A 15,224-nucleotide genomic window follows, 5' to 3' on the forward strand; every position below is an offset into this window, starting at 1 on the left:
TATATCGTTATATTTTGTATAACTTGTGATTTTGTGCGAAAATCTGTGTTGAAGATATTGCTCAAGATTTTATAATGTGGGAAAGAGTGGCTAAATCAGGAAAGACGGTTGAAGTCAGTTGAAAGTGTTGCAACAAGTAGATTGAAATCCCAGCATGCTTTCGCGATATAGCAGCTGAAACTTGTGATGATAGCGCTAATGGTAGGTATCGGCTGATTGATAGCCAATACAAACATGGAGAGAGGTGACGATTTTAAGTGAGGTTTTGTTGACTGGTAGGCGCTAGGAGATGTGTGGAGAGCATCATTACCAGTCAACTTTTGGTGATGCTATCGCCACAAGGAGAGATATTGTGTAAGAGTGTAACACGGTTCATTCTTTGGTTCATTCTTTGAGACTCTCTACATGGTATTCGTCGTTCATTGACTGTGATTAATTCTATTATTTATTATACATTGTGCAGTTGTGTTGATATTTTCAAGCTAGTATGGTGATGTGACTTGATTTTTACTGCATACAGTATCAGTATCTTGTAACTTCATTCTATCCGTGTCCAAATGAGCTTAAAAAAATGGGTCAGTAATTTCATACGTACAAAATTATCAATCTGAGGCTTGACTGTCAGAAACTGTGTTGCAATACCTGTCTTGGAGCAATGCGAGGATAACAGGACAACTTTATAAATAATTATTGAAAGCTTGGAGGACCCAGGGCATCGGCTTGAAGAGGAAGTGTTTGTGCGATTGGAGTTACTGCGTTGATGGGGTGAAAGTTCCTTTTGGGGATCATTGTAAGTATCTAGGTGTTAATATAAGGAAATATCTTCATTGGGGTAATCACATAGATGGGATTGTAAATAAAGGGTACCGATCTCTGCACATGGTCATGAGGGTGTTTAGGGGTTGTAGTAAGGATGTAAAGGAGAGTCCATATAAGCCTCTGGTAAGACCCTAACTAGAGTATGGTTCCAGTGTATGGGACCCTCACCAGGATTACCTGATTCAAGAACTGGGAAAAATCCAAAGAAAAGCAGCTCGATTTGTTCTGGGCGATTTCCGACAAAAGAGTAGCGTTACAAAAATGTTGCAATGTTTGGGTTGGGAAGAATTGAGAGAAAGAAGAAGAGCTGCTCGACTAAGTGGTATGTTCCGAGCTGTCAGCGGAGAGATGGCATGGAATGACATTAGTAGACGAATAAGTTTGAGTGGCGTTTATAAAAGTAGGAAAGATCAGTACCGGTATATGAAGATAAAATTGGAATTCAAGAGGACAAACTGGGGCAAATATTCATTTATAGGAAGGGGAGTTCGAGATTGGAATAACTTACCAAGGGAGATGTTCAATAAATTTCCAATTTCTTTGATTTAGGAAAAGGCTAGGAAAGCAACAGATAAGGAATCTGCCACCTGGGCGACTGACCTAAATGCAGATCAGTATTGATTGATTGATTGATTGATTGATTGATTGATTGATTGATTGATTGATTGATTGATTGATTGATTGATTGATTGATTGATTGATTGATTGATTGATTGATTGATTGATTGATTGATTGATTGATTGATTGATTGATTGATTGATTGATTGATTGATTGATTGATTGATTGATTGATTGATTGATTGATTGATTGATTGATTGATTGATTGATTGATTGATTGATTGATTGATTGATAGGTATGACCTCGGTAATAAGGGATATCCAAATGAAAGGCATGTAAGTGGATACAAGTGATACCATGCAGTGCCTATCGGGATATTACCTTGTGATGTAGGTAATGTGTGTAATAACTAGCGCCAGGTCCGTGCTGATCTGTCGCTCCAACTGTCCTCGAGTTGTGAAGTGCTACTTCGGGGTATAATTTTCATCATGCCTCCACATGTATACACGTTAGAGGAAACGGTACTGTCAAACGGGGTTACTTGCGACAGTTTTATTTTTCAAATGCCTCTACAACCTGGAAATTAAATGTCACTTTCTTTTCATTTAACATAAACCCCAGTGACAGTATGTTAATGTCCATTTTCATCAATTAATTAATGTACGGCTTTTGATTTTACCCAAAAAGTACAATTTTGTTACTGTCCCAAGTTACCCTCGAGATGGTGTAACTTGTAGTAAAGTTTGATGTCTCTGTTCCATGTCAAACAATATCTAGGTTATGTGGGACATTACAGTGACAAAGTAAAAGGGAAATAACTAATTAATTGTGAAAATAAATTCATTTTACTTCTAATTATTACGTAATTCCTTAATACAGATATAGGTACCATAGCCTTGTTGATTCAAAGAAGGTTAGGTACATTGAAAACATATCTACCTCGACTCATTACCTTAACTGGTACAATAACCTTCAAGATTTGCTTTTTCTAGACATTGTCTGTGTCATCAACTTGTTTTTCTTTCCTTCATAGCTTCGCAGGAATTTGCACTGGTAGGCTCCATCCTTTTCTATTGAAAGAACTTTCCCTACAAACAACTTTCCTTCTGTTTCTTAGTGCCTTCGTCGTTCACGAGTTTAATGATCACAAAATCATTAACACTTGCCTGGGTGCGTCCAGAAGGTTCCTTGTAATTCACATCATTACCATTTATCTTGGGTTCCAAACACACTGTGTCACCAGATGCAGGATTAAGCACTTCTGCACGAAAACTCCAGTTCATCACTGGTATCGTGACTATCTGAGTGCTGCAGAGAACTGCACAAGAGGTAGCCAAACTCTCATGACTGGAGTGAGAATCGGTAGGCTGTAGAGAATGGATACTCTTCCTCCTCTTGTTTTTCACTACTGCAAGCATTTGAGGTGAAATACTTTGGCCTGCAGCAAGCTGAATTTCTTTGGTGTTTCTTCTGTGTTTGAGTTTCTGATGTCCGTGTTTCCTTTAAAAATTCAATAGCAAGTAGAGAGCCTTCGAGTGCAGCTGAATCTAGAGACAATAATTTAATCGCCCATGAGGCATCCACTACAGATCGACAACAACGTGCAATAATCCAAGAACTACAATATCCTGGAGCAGCAAAGGCATGTGACAGTAAAGCGAAGAGGCGAGAAATGTTACTGGATAAATTCATAGACATCCTAGATGAGGCTGAATCCGATGAAGACTTCGACATTATTGACAAACGTCTACAAAATTTTTTGCCAACCATTCAGGCTCACAAATCTGCATCTTCACTACCTCCAGTTTCACCAGCAAAAAAATCTAAATTTGAACCTCAGAGAAGATTTAAGCCAATTAAGAAACCTCATAAAAAGATGTCGTTATCCATCGCAAAGCCCACAGCCACAGAAGAGCAAGACATTGTAATAAAATTACTGTTACCTAAATCTGAACGGCAGTGATCAATAATGGGTCTTCTAAACACGATAGAAGGTGATAAATAGCAATATTTATATTATAATTATTGGCAGGAGTGTACAACCAAAATAATTCTCAATTAGCTACTAATTTACTGGTAATTAAGTTAGTGAAGTGTGTGATTTGTGAATTTACAAACTATAAAATTCATACATACAGTATAAACTTAAAGTATTTCACATGGAATCATAATTCTTCTGCTTTGCTCGAGACAAAACAGTGTAAGTAAATTCCAATATTGTAAAATATCACATTAGGTTTAACATTCAGTTGTCAACAAGTACAGTAGATGTCCGCTATAGCGAGTACGGTATATAACGAGAACTCCGTTATAGCGACGACTTTTTCTGTCCCTTCAAAATTCCTATATTAAACTGTGTATCGTCCTTTGGTGATAGCGATAACCCTATCACTGGCGCATCCGTTATTACGAGCGATTAAGCGCGCGCGATTTTTTCCGTTACCAATATTTATACACCCCAGCGATGATATTGCATGCGATAGATTACCTTCGGCATCGTTTCCTCGCTGTGTACACTAACGATTTATCTCGTCGACATTCGAAGGTGATGTCGGAGTCGATTAGTAATACCCGTTGACAGCTGTTCCGTAAAGAAAACTCGAAATTAAAGAGAACATATTTTCGTAATAAATGCGTAAATAACGTGTCCGATAACGGTTGTTAACTCGTTAAAAATTAAGGCTGACTAAACTGCCGCTTAATTTTGAGGCTAAATACTGCAATTAAGTAAGAATGGGAAAACCTCGAGATACGGCAGAGTGCTCAATTGATTTCAGAGGTTAGTTTATATTTTGTTGCGTCTGGTTAAATTACGGAAAGGCTATTATGAAAATTTATAGCGAAAAAGTTCTAATTTCTCTACTGGCGCTTGAAGTGTGTTTTCATCATACGTATAGTACCGTTAGGTTAGGTGACGCTGTTTGAAGAAGAAAGCTGAGGTGTTTGCCACAGAAATCTCTGGAGTGCTACCGTATTTTTCCGAATCCAAGACTTTTTTCTCAGAATCTCATGCGAAAACTTAAGGGTTGTTGCATTCGCGGCCTAACATGGATCCCACTGGCAACTACCGCGGTAACTACGCTGCTTCTTTCCACACGCGCACAGAACTCGTTGACAATAAACGACCGCCTCTTTACTACACATCGCTACCGATTGTACAGAGCCTGTGTGTTTCTCAAATCTGCAGAATGGCATCAAAACGTGCGACCCTTCGAATTCTTAGAAAAGCCATCGCTACTCAGTGGCAGAGTCATAACGCTCCTATTGTACTTGACGCTTAGTAACATTAAGGTTTATAGACAGCAGGAATATTTTCGTGGTGGATAGTCGTATTGTAAAGATACGTGGAAAAGGTATTGCCGGCAAATTTTCAGCGGGTTCTAGTCGATATTATGATGCCAATTACACTCGGAAATGTAGAATAATTGTGCAGCCGCAAGAAAATACGGCATAGGCCTAACTAAAGCCAATATTTGGCGTTAGCGTGAAGACAAAGAGCTAAAAAATGCGTCCTGTACAAAAAATACATTCAGTGGTCCGCAACAAGGACGCTTTAAAGAAGTCGAAGATGAAATTGTGAGGTATGTGCACGAAAAACGCAAGGGCGGAATGCCCATACCGTGGCGCAATAAACTTGTTCGTTGATTTTCAACGTTCGCGAATTGGCCAATACATCGCTAGCCGCTGAATTTGGCCGAACCCGGCAAGTGAGACGTGCGTGTAGCGGCAGCCGGTTATATCTGACACTGCGTAAAAGTAACAGTTTTATAGACAGCAAGAATAATTTCCTGATGGATCGTTGTATTGTAGAGACGCATGGAATAGGCATTGCCGGAAAATTTTCAACGAGTTCTCTTCAGTATTGTGATGCCAATGTTGAGTTAATGGTCCTTAAACCCGCGAAAATAAAGAAGAATTGTGCAGCAGCAAAAAAAAAAAAGAAATACGGCGTGACGAAAGTCCTATTGGACAACAAGGCATTCATATGATTTAACAAACTTCTTTTTGAGTCTGATTTAAAGTTTTTGAAGGGAAAAGTGGGGTTCATCTTGGATTCGGAGAAATACGGGACTATATTTTTTCAGAATGAAATTAAACATACACTTTCACGTAGTATCGGATTACGAAAAATAACAAACAAGTAAGCCGTAGTGTGGATATCATCTGCGGAAACGCAAGTTTTGAACAAACTGATAGCCGTTTCTTACCGAATTTAATGTTCATGAAGGGTTTTCCGAGTTTTATACAAAAATCGGATATAACGACAATCCGTTATAGCGAGTAAATTTTTCGCTGCTATGAATTCTTGCTCTAACGGACTTCTACTGTATTCTTAACTTCTTATCTTGGATGAATTACAGAAATTGAAAGTCGCAGGCATACGTTAGTTAGGTGTGATCAGTAGGCGATTTTGGATAACATTTACAAGAAAGAAGGATCTATCTACTTCAATACCACATACATCACTTCCAATCCACAGATTTTAGGAATATTTGGCTCTATAGTCAGGGGTAAGTTATGAATCAATCAATCACTACTGAACTGCATTTAGGGCAGTCGCCCAAGTGGCAGATTCCCTATTTGTTGTTTTCCTAACCTTTTCTTAAACGATTGCATAAAATTGGAAATTTATAGAACATCTCCCTTCGTAAGTTATTCCAATCTCTACCTCTTCTTATAAACAAATATTTGCCCCCGTTTTTACTCCTGCATTCCAGCTTTATCTTCATTTTGTGACCTTCCCTACTGTTAAAGACACCACTCAAACTTATTCGTTTACTAATGTCATTCCACGCTATCTCTCCGCTGACAGCTCAGAACATACCACTTAGTCCAGCAACTCGTCTCCTTTCTCCCAAGTTTCCCAGCCCAAACTTTGCAACATTTTTGTCAAGCTACTCTTTTGTCGGAAATCAGCCGGAAGAAATCGAGCTGCTTTGTTTTGGATTTTTTCCAGTTCTTGAATCAAGTAATCCTGTTAAGGATCCCATATGCTGCATCCATACTGTAGTAGGTGTCTTACCAGAGACCTATGCCCTCTCCTTTACATCCTTACTACAACCCCTAAACCCCCTCATAACCATGTGCAGAGATCTGTACCCTTTATTTACAATATAACATTTATGTGATCCCAATAAAGATCTTTCCTTATATTAACACTTAGGTACTTACAGCCAACGGCCGTAGCCGTGTTGAAACACCGGATCCCGTGATATCTCTGAAGTTAAGCAACATTGGGCATGGTCACGAGTTGGATGGGTTGCCACTCGCTGTTGGTGGGGAGTAAGGGAATGGAGGAGCGGAAAGGAACTGGCCATCCTACCGCACGTAAACTCCGGCTCAGGAACACCTCTGCGGAGGTTCGGACCTGCCTTCGGGCAGAACAACCCTTACCTACCTACCTAGGTACTTGCAATGATCCCCAAAAGGAACTTTGACCCCATCAATACAATAATTAAAACAAAGAGTACTTTTCCTATTTGTGAAACTCACAACCTGACTTTTAACCCCGTTTATCATCATACCGTTGACTACGGTCCATCTCACACCATTATAGAAGTTATTTTGCAGTTGCTCACAAGCTTGTAACTTATGTATTACCAGTGGCATATACAGAGGGCTACCAAGGCTATCAGTGAAGCCCAAATCTTCATTGAGAATGATGGAAGTTTAAAGCATATTGTAGTGTAAGCATCTGAAACATTGGTCCATTTACAAAACTTGAAAGCAGTGAGAAAAAACGTTGCGCATATTTCTGAGAGCAAGGCGTCGGAGACTGATATTGCAGCCCAGACTCTCGCCCCTCTCCCCTCGACTCGCCACACGCAGCTTGCTGCTGGATATCGGATAGGAGCGAGGACCGGAGGAGGATAGGCTTTGGTCAGTTAGTTCGCCACTGCCATCAACCATGCGTTACTCATCGTTTATACTTCCTCGCCTCATACTTCTGAATGATATAGGTAAGAGAGTGTGGGAATTCCTCACTCCCGTTTACTCCCTGTAGGAAGAGACTGCAGGGCTACTGTTAGATGAGCAATATCGTTTTATTTTCATTGGTAGATCTGTTAAAATGAAATGCCACCTTTCAGGTTTAGTGTTTTCTTTTGTTGGTTGGAATCGAACCCATGATCATGGGTCGGACACCACCACTGATCTCCTGAGGAAGCTAATTAACCAGTGAACGATGGGTACGACTGCTGTGAGCTCGCATCCGGGAGATAGTGGGTTCGAACCCCACTGTCGGCAGCCCTGAAGATGGTTTTCCGTGGTTTCCCATTTTCACACCAGGTAAATGCTGGGGCTGTACCTTAATTAAGGCCACGGTCGCTTCCTTCTCTTTCCTACGCCTTTCCCATGCCATTGTCGCCATAAGACTTATCTCGGTCGGTGCGACGTAAAGCAAAATAGAAAGAAAAAAAGTTGGCATGGCAACTATATAGGCTTGGTGTTGACCTAATGGGGACAAAATGAATGGCGAAGACATCATAAACACCCAGTCCCCAAGCCAAGGGAATTAACAGTATGAGGGGGTTGATTTTGGAAACTGAACAGGGGCCATCAGACCAAAGGTAAATGTTCTATCCATTTAGCCACAAAGTCGGACTTTCATTTGCTAAACCTTAGGCTACCATCTCCACTGATCAGGGGTTGAGCATTGGCAGTAGCAGAGTCTGGTGCAATAGCAGGCTTCTTCGTTACCTACTGGCTGCTGCTCAAAACGCTGAAGGCTTGACGTTCACTAAACCAAGTATCGAAAAGAGGTAACCTAAGCCTAGTGGTAGCCCATGTCTTAATCTCAGCATACGCCACTGTTTATTACTCTGTAGAGAATCTGCAGAAAGTCTTATCCCTGACTCCACTTCTTTACACATATCATTGATATATATAAGAAAACATAAAGGTCCAATAATACTGCCTTGAGGAATTCCTCTGTTTATTATTACAGGGTCAGATAAAGCTTTGCCTACTCTAATACTCTGAGTTCTGTTTTCTACAAATTTAGCCACCCATTCAGTCACTTTTTTTTTTCTAGTCCAGTTGCACTCATTTTTGCCAGTAGTCTTCCATGATCTACCCTATCAACTGCCTTACATAGGTTAACCGCGATACAGACCATTCGACCTCCTGAATCCAGGATATCTGCTATATCTTGTTGAGCTTCAGTGGAATAACCTGTCCTAAACCCGAACTGCCTTCTATCAAACCAGTTATTAATTTTGCAAACATGTCTAATATAATCAGAAATAATGCTTTCCCAAACCTTACATTCAGTGCATGTCAAACTGACTGGCCTATAATTTTCAGCTTTATGAGATCCTCCGTGGCTCAGGGGGCAGCGCGCCAGTCTCTCAACGCTGGGTCCCGTGGTTCATATCCCGGTCACTCCATGTGAGATTTGTGCTGGACAAAGCAGAGGCGGGACAGGTTTTTCTCTGGGTACTCCGGTTTCCCCTGTCATCTTTTATTCCAGCAACACTCTCCAATATAATTTCATTTCATCTTTCATTCATTAATCATTGCCCCAGACGAGTGCGACAGGCTTTGGCAGCCGGCACAATACCTATCCTCATTGCTAGATGGGGGCTTCATTCATTCCATTCCTGACCCAGTTAGACGACTGGAAACAGGCTGTGGATTTTCATTCATGCTTTATGATGATAAATAGTTCTTGTGTATAAAACTTTTAACTTCCTTTTACTGCTTGAAGACAAAATGAATCTTACATACCCATACATACATACATACATACATACATACATACATACATACATACAGAGCTACAGATGGTTATGCCCTTCGGCATTCGGTCTGCAAGCCTCTGTGAGTTAAGCAATAATAATATTATTAATAATAATAATAAATAATTTAGTATTTTATTGCAGTCAATGGTCATAAGATTAAATTACAGTTCATAATTCTTTAAGTTACACTAGAATAACATGCACATAATTTGAACATGAATATTTTGTACATTAAAGTATGGTATCTTTCAATTTTATTATTATTATTATTATTATTATTATTATTATTATTATTATTACTATTATATAAAGAATGCACCAAACTTAACATTTCACTACTCATAATGAGGAGTAAATATTACTTGCAGCAGAAACATGTCAGTGATTCTTTTCTCTGAAGACAGGTGAGAATGCGATACCTATCACAAGCTCTACAGATACACTGCGTATTTGGCCCGTAGTAACTGAATGCTGAAACCTGCCCTCACTTTGTCATTCCGACAAGATTTTGCTTTTTACTATCTTTACAGAGGGTTGTTCCTAGGCATTCCCTTGCCACCCATTCTCTTTCTATATCGTAGCCTGTTTCCTGGACTGCATTACTTCCATAGGTCCGAGGCTTGCTTGAAGTGTTCCAAGCTTGGTCTATTCCCCCTGTTGTTGGGGGTGGTAGAATAGCAAACCTGGTATCCCCTGCCTGTCATAAGAGGTGACTAAAAGGGTCCCCAGGGGCTTTGAACTTTGGAGCGTAGGTTTGTGACCAAGGGGCACTTAGCTGAGTCCTGGCATTGCTTCCACTTACTTGTGCCATGCTCCTCACTTTCATCTATCCTACCCAACCTCCCTTGATCAACTCTTGTTCTTTTCCAACCCCAACGGCATTAGGTATGGAGGCTTAGGACATTTTTCATGTTTATGTCCTTCGTGGCCCTTGTCTTCCTTTGGCTGATACCTTCATTTTTTGGAAGTGTCGGACCCTTTCCATTTTTTCACTCTGATTAGTGTTATATAGAGGATGGTTGCCCACTTGTACTTCCTCTTAAAACAATAATTACCACCACCACCACCACTCTGTGTCCGGCTCCATGGTTAAATGGTTAGCGTGCTGGCCTCTGGTCACAGGGGTCCTGGGTTCGATTCCCAGCAGGTCAGGAATTTTAACCATCATTGGTTAATTCAGTTGGCACGGGGGCTGGGTGTATGTGTCATCTTCATCATCATTTCATCCTCATCAGGATGCATGGGTTGTCTATGGGCGTCAAATCAAAAGACCTGCACCTGGCGAGCCAAAGTTGTCCCCGGGCACTATTTACTACCACTCTGTGAAGCAGGATGCTACCTTGCGAGGACCTCTCCCTTAACGGGTCGCAAAGCAGGCCATGACTCTGAAAATGTTAGGGTATCTTGAGACTGAGGACTCAGCCGTTACCTGTGGTTCTTGAAGTAACCCACACCATGAACCACAAAAATTAATACTATAGTTATACATCTGAGGCTGTTTCACATGAATGGTACTTCACAACAGTTCATCATATTCTTGTAATTTATATGCTGTCTTATTATAGCCTGCCCGTTTTGCATTTCCTAGTACTAGAACATGGGATTATTCAAAAGGCAATGTTAATATGAATATGAACTTTGTTTCAATGCACTCTTTTTTTAAGGCTAAAACCTAATTCTGTGCCAAGACAAAATCTTGCCGGCGCAGCGTGAAGGGCGTTGAGGGAGACCAGTCCTGCTCAAGTGCAGCCAACACACAGACTTAAGTGTTAATAATGATGTTATACAAATTGAAGGGTGAGGTGTGCAGGTTAGAGAAAAGTCTTATTTGCAGCTCATACTGAAAAGATTTCTTTAACGGTGAGGTGAAAAATTTTGTTCGCAACAGCAAAGGAAGGCGATTCACTGACAGTGGTAAAACTGTTGCTCTTGCAATATATTATTGTTCTTCTAAAGCATCACCCTTGTCTCGTGTATAACCACTCGGAACGTTTCTGCTCTCTTTGATTCCACGTAGTCCACACAGTTGTTGCGGTGGGTGTCGCAATTTACTTCATTCTTAAGCAATAGTACAAATAAAATGTTTCCCCCACCCCAGACACTGCACATGTTTGTCATGGACTTGAGTTCCAGTTGTCAGTTCGAAAAACCCCACTGAAGAAAAATGATTCCAGATTACATACTTCAAGTTTATACTCTGTGTATGTGTAACCTCCTAATAAGTAAGGTTACAAGTAATACTTTATTATAATAATTGCTACCACTGTGCACACACATCGTAACAAAGAAACACATTTTGACGCAGGGAGGAATGATGATAAATAGCACGAAATTAAAATCATAACGAACAGGTTAACAAACATGACGGCTAAGAAAGGATAATGTGGAAGGTGGCTGGGAACCATATCCAGGCGCTGGAAGGTATTGGCATTGATGAAGAAGCGAAGTCATTGATGATTCAAAATTAATATACAGTTTACTTAAAGTTAAATTGAAATGAAAGCTCAAATGATCCACAAAATTACACCTTTTAAAATCGGAAATAAATCAATCAATAATTACAATGATTACCCAGAAGGTTCCAATTCAGTGATTCTACTTTATACAACTTTAGGTCGGAACATTTCGCACATGGCGTAACGTTTAAACTACATAAAACTGTCAGAAGGAATAAAATTTAGGTAACATAATACGTTAGAAGGCTATTCATAGAAAATAAGGGTTTAAGATAATTATCCTAGTGCAGCGCACCTTTAGTAGGCAGCCTCCTCAAAAACACTTCTGAGGAAGGTGCCTGTACTAAAAGTGAATACATCTAGGATGACGCAGAACTGACAGACAGCCCCAACGGAAATTAATAGTTTATAATTATATTGAAAGGCGTTGAACACACAATTTACGAAAACAACAAAATGGGAACTGTCTCTTTACAAATGTGACGCGACTTAGCGAAAAGGCTAAGTCATTTTAATAAAATTTGGAACCTGAAGGAAAACACGGGTAAGCTCTGGCGAGAGAAATTAAAAGAAACACTACATTTAAAAATAAATACCTGAAAGATGAAAAACAATTAAGTGCTTACCTGGTGGAGGGGCCACCTTGTAGAAGGCAATCTTTCCCTTCACTGGTCAAACAGAAAAGACGCCTTGGAAGAGCAAGGCTCTAGCAAAATGCTTCTCTCCGGAAATTAGAAAACCTTACAACAACCAATGAGCGTCCGACCTTTTTCCTTCACCTACCAATCACATTTACGTTTATTTTCTCCAATTAGGGCCCAGAAATTAGTTCTGACAAAGAACATTGAGAAGCATCGAGAAGTTACGAAATTGATGCAATATGCTGAAACCAGAAATATCCCACGCCCATCTGGCACGTGTGTGTCCCAAAATATTACATTTTACTTCACTTTTCCCCACGAAAAATAAACAATCTTGAAGCCATAATAAATACATTTCATACCACATTAACCCATAAACATATACAAGTCCTTGCTGTCTTCCAAGTCCAAGTAATCAAATCTAAGTAATCACTACAGTATGAATTTGAGTTTTTAAATTCACAAATCGCACACTTCACTAACTTAATTACCAGTCAATTAGTAGCTAATTGAGAATTATTTTGGTTGTACACTCCTGCCAATAATTATAATATAAATATTGCTATTTATCACCTTCTATCGTGTTTAGCAGACCCATTATTGATCACTGCCGTTCAGATTTAGGTAACAGTAATTTTATTACAATGTCTTGCTCTTCTGTGGCTGTGGGCTTTGCGATGGATAACGACATCTTTTTATGAGGTTTCTTAATTGGCTTAAATCTTCTCTGAGGTTCAAATTTAGATTTTTTTGCTGGTGAAACTGGAGGTAGTGAAGATGCAGATTAGCGGGCCTGAATGGTGGGCAATAAATATTGCAGACGTTTGTCAATAATGTCGAAGTCTTCATCGGATTCAGCCTCATCTAGGATGTCTATGAATTTACCCAGTAACATTCCTCGCCTCTTCGCTTTACTGTCACATGCCTTTGTTGCTCCAGGACATTGTAGTTCTTGGATTATTGCACGTTGTTGTCGATCTGTAGTGGATGCCTCATGGGCGATTAAATTATTGTCTCTAGATTCAGCTGCACTCGAAGGCTCTCTACTTGCTACTCTGCATATGAAATGAATGTGTTTACACATGTTGAACTTGATTGATGATTCTGGACAGCTGCAAATGAATGCGTGGAGGCATGTCTCGCACTCGGTACAAAGCAATTCGCACTTGCACAAGCTTTCACTCATTCGCCTTATTTCGTAGATTTCGTTGGAATGTTTTGACTGCACCATCCACAAATTATTGTCATATATTGCATCTTCAGGGTCGAGACCTGAGTGTTGAGGATAACAATATGCCCAGTTTGAAGCAGATGCCCGATAATTATTTTCAAAATATATACCAAATTCTAAAGTGTCTGGGTCTTTTTTCAGAAGCCATAGAGACTCCTCAAACATCTTTCGAAAGGCCTCTTTATCTCTCTCCTGCATTAGCGTTCTAATGATTTTATAGATTTCGGCTTGTTTTTCACGTCCTTTTTTCGATCTACATGCCATGAGCAGAACAGTCAATGTTGAGGTGGTTTCATAACTTTCAACGAGGCATTATCAAATACTTCTGCCATATCAGACATAAGTACATTTGGTTGAAATGGAGCACAGAGACTTTCCAGAACAACTGTTAAGAAGATCTCCTCTGTTGGAAAACATGAACGAGCAAGGAAAGCCTTGAAATAACTCGTCCAACACAAGAAGAGTTGCCAGTTCAAATCCGTAAGAATTAAGTCCATGTGTTCTGTCCATGCAAATACGATTATTTCCATAATCGCGTAACATTTCAATCTGTGCCTCATTCATTACAATTAAGACAAAGTCTTCTTCACGCAGCTGTGGATGGGCTTCCAAACTAACTCCCTGAGGTTTGTAGAACCGGACTAAAGAATGTATTTCTTGCATTTCTTTCACCCAAGAGTCCACACTCGTGCTGTCATTTGTATGTCTAACTGCCTCGGCTTTTAAGTTATAATCTCTCGCTATGTTGTGAAGATGTTTATTGATATTAAATCGCTGTGCTGTAATTCGCTGCTTTTAATTGAAGACCTAACAGAGTCTAAAATGCAGTCAAAGGGAATCTGCAGTGATATTTTCCTTGCAATTTCATCCCTTTCTGATTTTGAAAGTCTTAACTGGCCTAGCTCAGCCTGATGACCTACATGCGTTTTGCAGAATGAAACCTCAACTTTGCCAGAAGGATGACATTTGACATCCTTGCTGGCTGGGCAGTATCCATCAATTTTGTTACTTCCCAATTTTTTCTTGTGACGCTCATTTTGCCCTCTGGATTTATAAACACCATTACGATGACAGTGGAATGACAATTTTGAGCAGTTATCTGTAGTTCTAACCCAACGTCTCCTGCTGCATACAAACTTGAATAAATGATCTTTTTTGACCTTAAATTTCCAGTTATAGAAATCACTCTCACTAGAAAATTCTGTAGTTTCATTAACTACGTCTATATCATGTTGCGACGAGTAATGCCGAAGCATCTCACTTCGTGATGCACAGTCATATTTACATAATGGACAAAGTATTTTTGACTCAAATTTTGCGGAGAACTTTTCATGCATGCTGAATGTATGCCGCTTAAGATTGTCACGTCTTGCAGTGGAGTAATCACACAAGTTGCACTTAAAACTCTCATTTTGGTTGCCACTGTTTTTGGTACTGATGTGCCTCAGTAAGTTTTTATGTACACTAAATGACTCACTGCAGAAATTACAATTATACCTATCCATTATTGCACGATAAATTACGACTATCCACCCGTTCAGTAATAATACCTTCAACTCACTACGGCACTCTTAGATGATGATGATGCTTGTTGTTTAAAGGAGTCTAACATCGAGGTCATCGGCCCCCGGCACTCTTAATCACAGGAAAACTTTGATAAAGCCTAGAAAACATGAACCGCGCGTTACGTCGCAGTGGCGCCAAGTCTAGCCTGGTTCATGTTGTACCGAAGAGAGCTGAAACGTTCCGAGCGGCTCCACACGCCGTGTTCTCG

At 39.9% G+C, this 15,224-nt stretch overlaps 1 protein-coding gene across 5 annotated transcripts in view; it reads right to left on the reverse strand.

The window, feature by feature from the left end:
- Positions 1 to 15,224, reverse strand: part of LOC136883355 (uncharacterized) — a 647,239-nt gene that overhangs the window by 360,761 nt on the left and 271,254 nt on the right. The window lies entirely within an intron of this gene.

The sequence above is a fragment of the Anabrus simplex genome, chromosome 11, assembly GCF_040414725.1.
Source record: "Anabrus simplex isolate iqAnaSimp1 chromosome 11, ASM4041472v1, whole genome shotgun sequence".
In the NCBI taxonomy this organism is placed as follows: domain Eukaryota; kingdom Metazoa; phylum Arthropoda; class Insecta; order Orthoptera; family Tettigoniidae; genus Anabrus; species Anabrus simplex.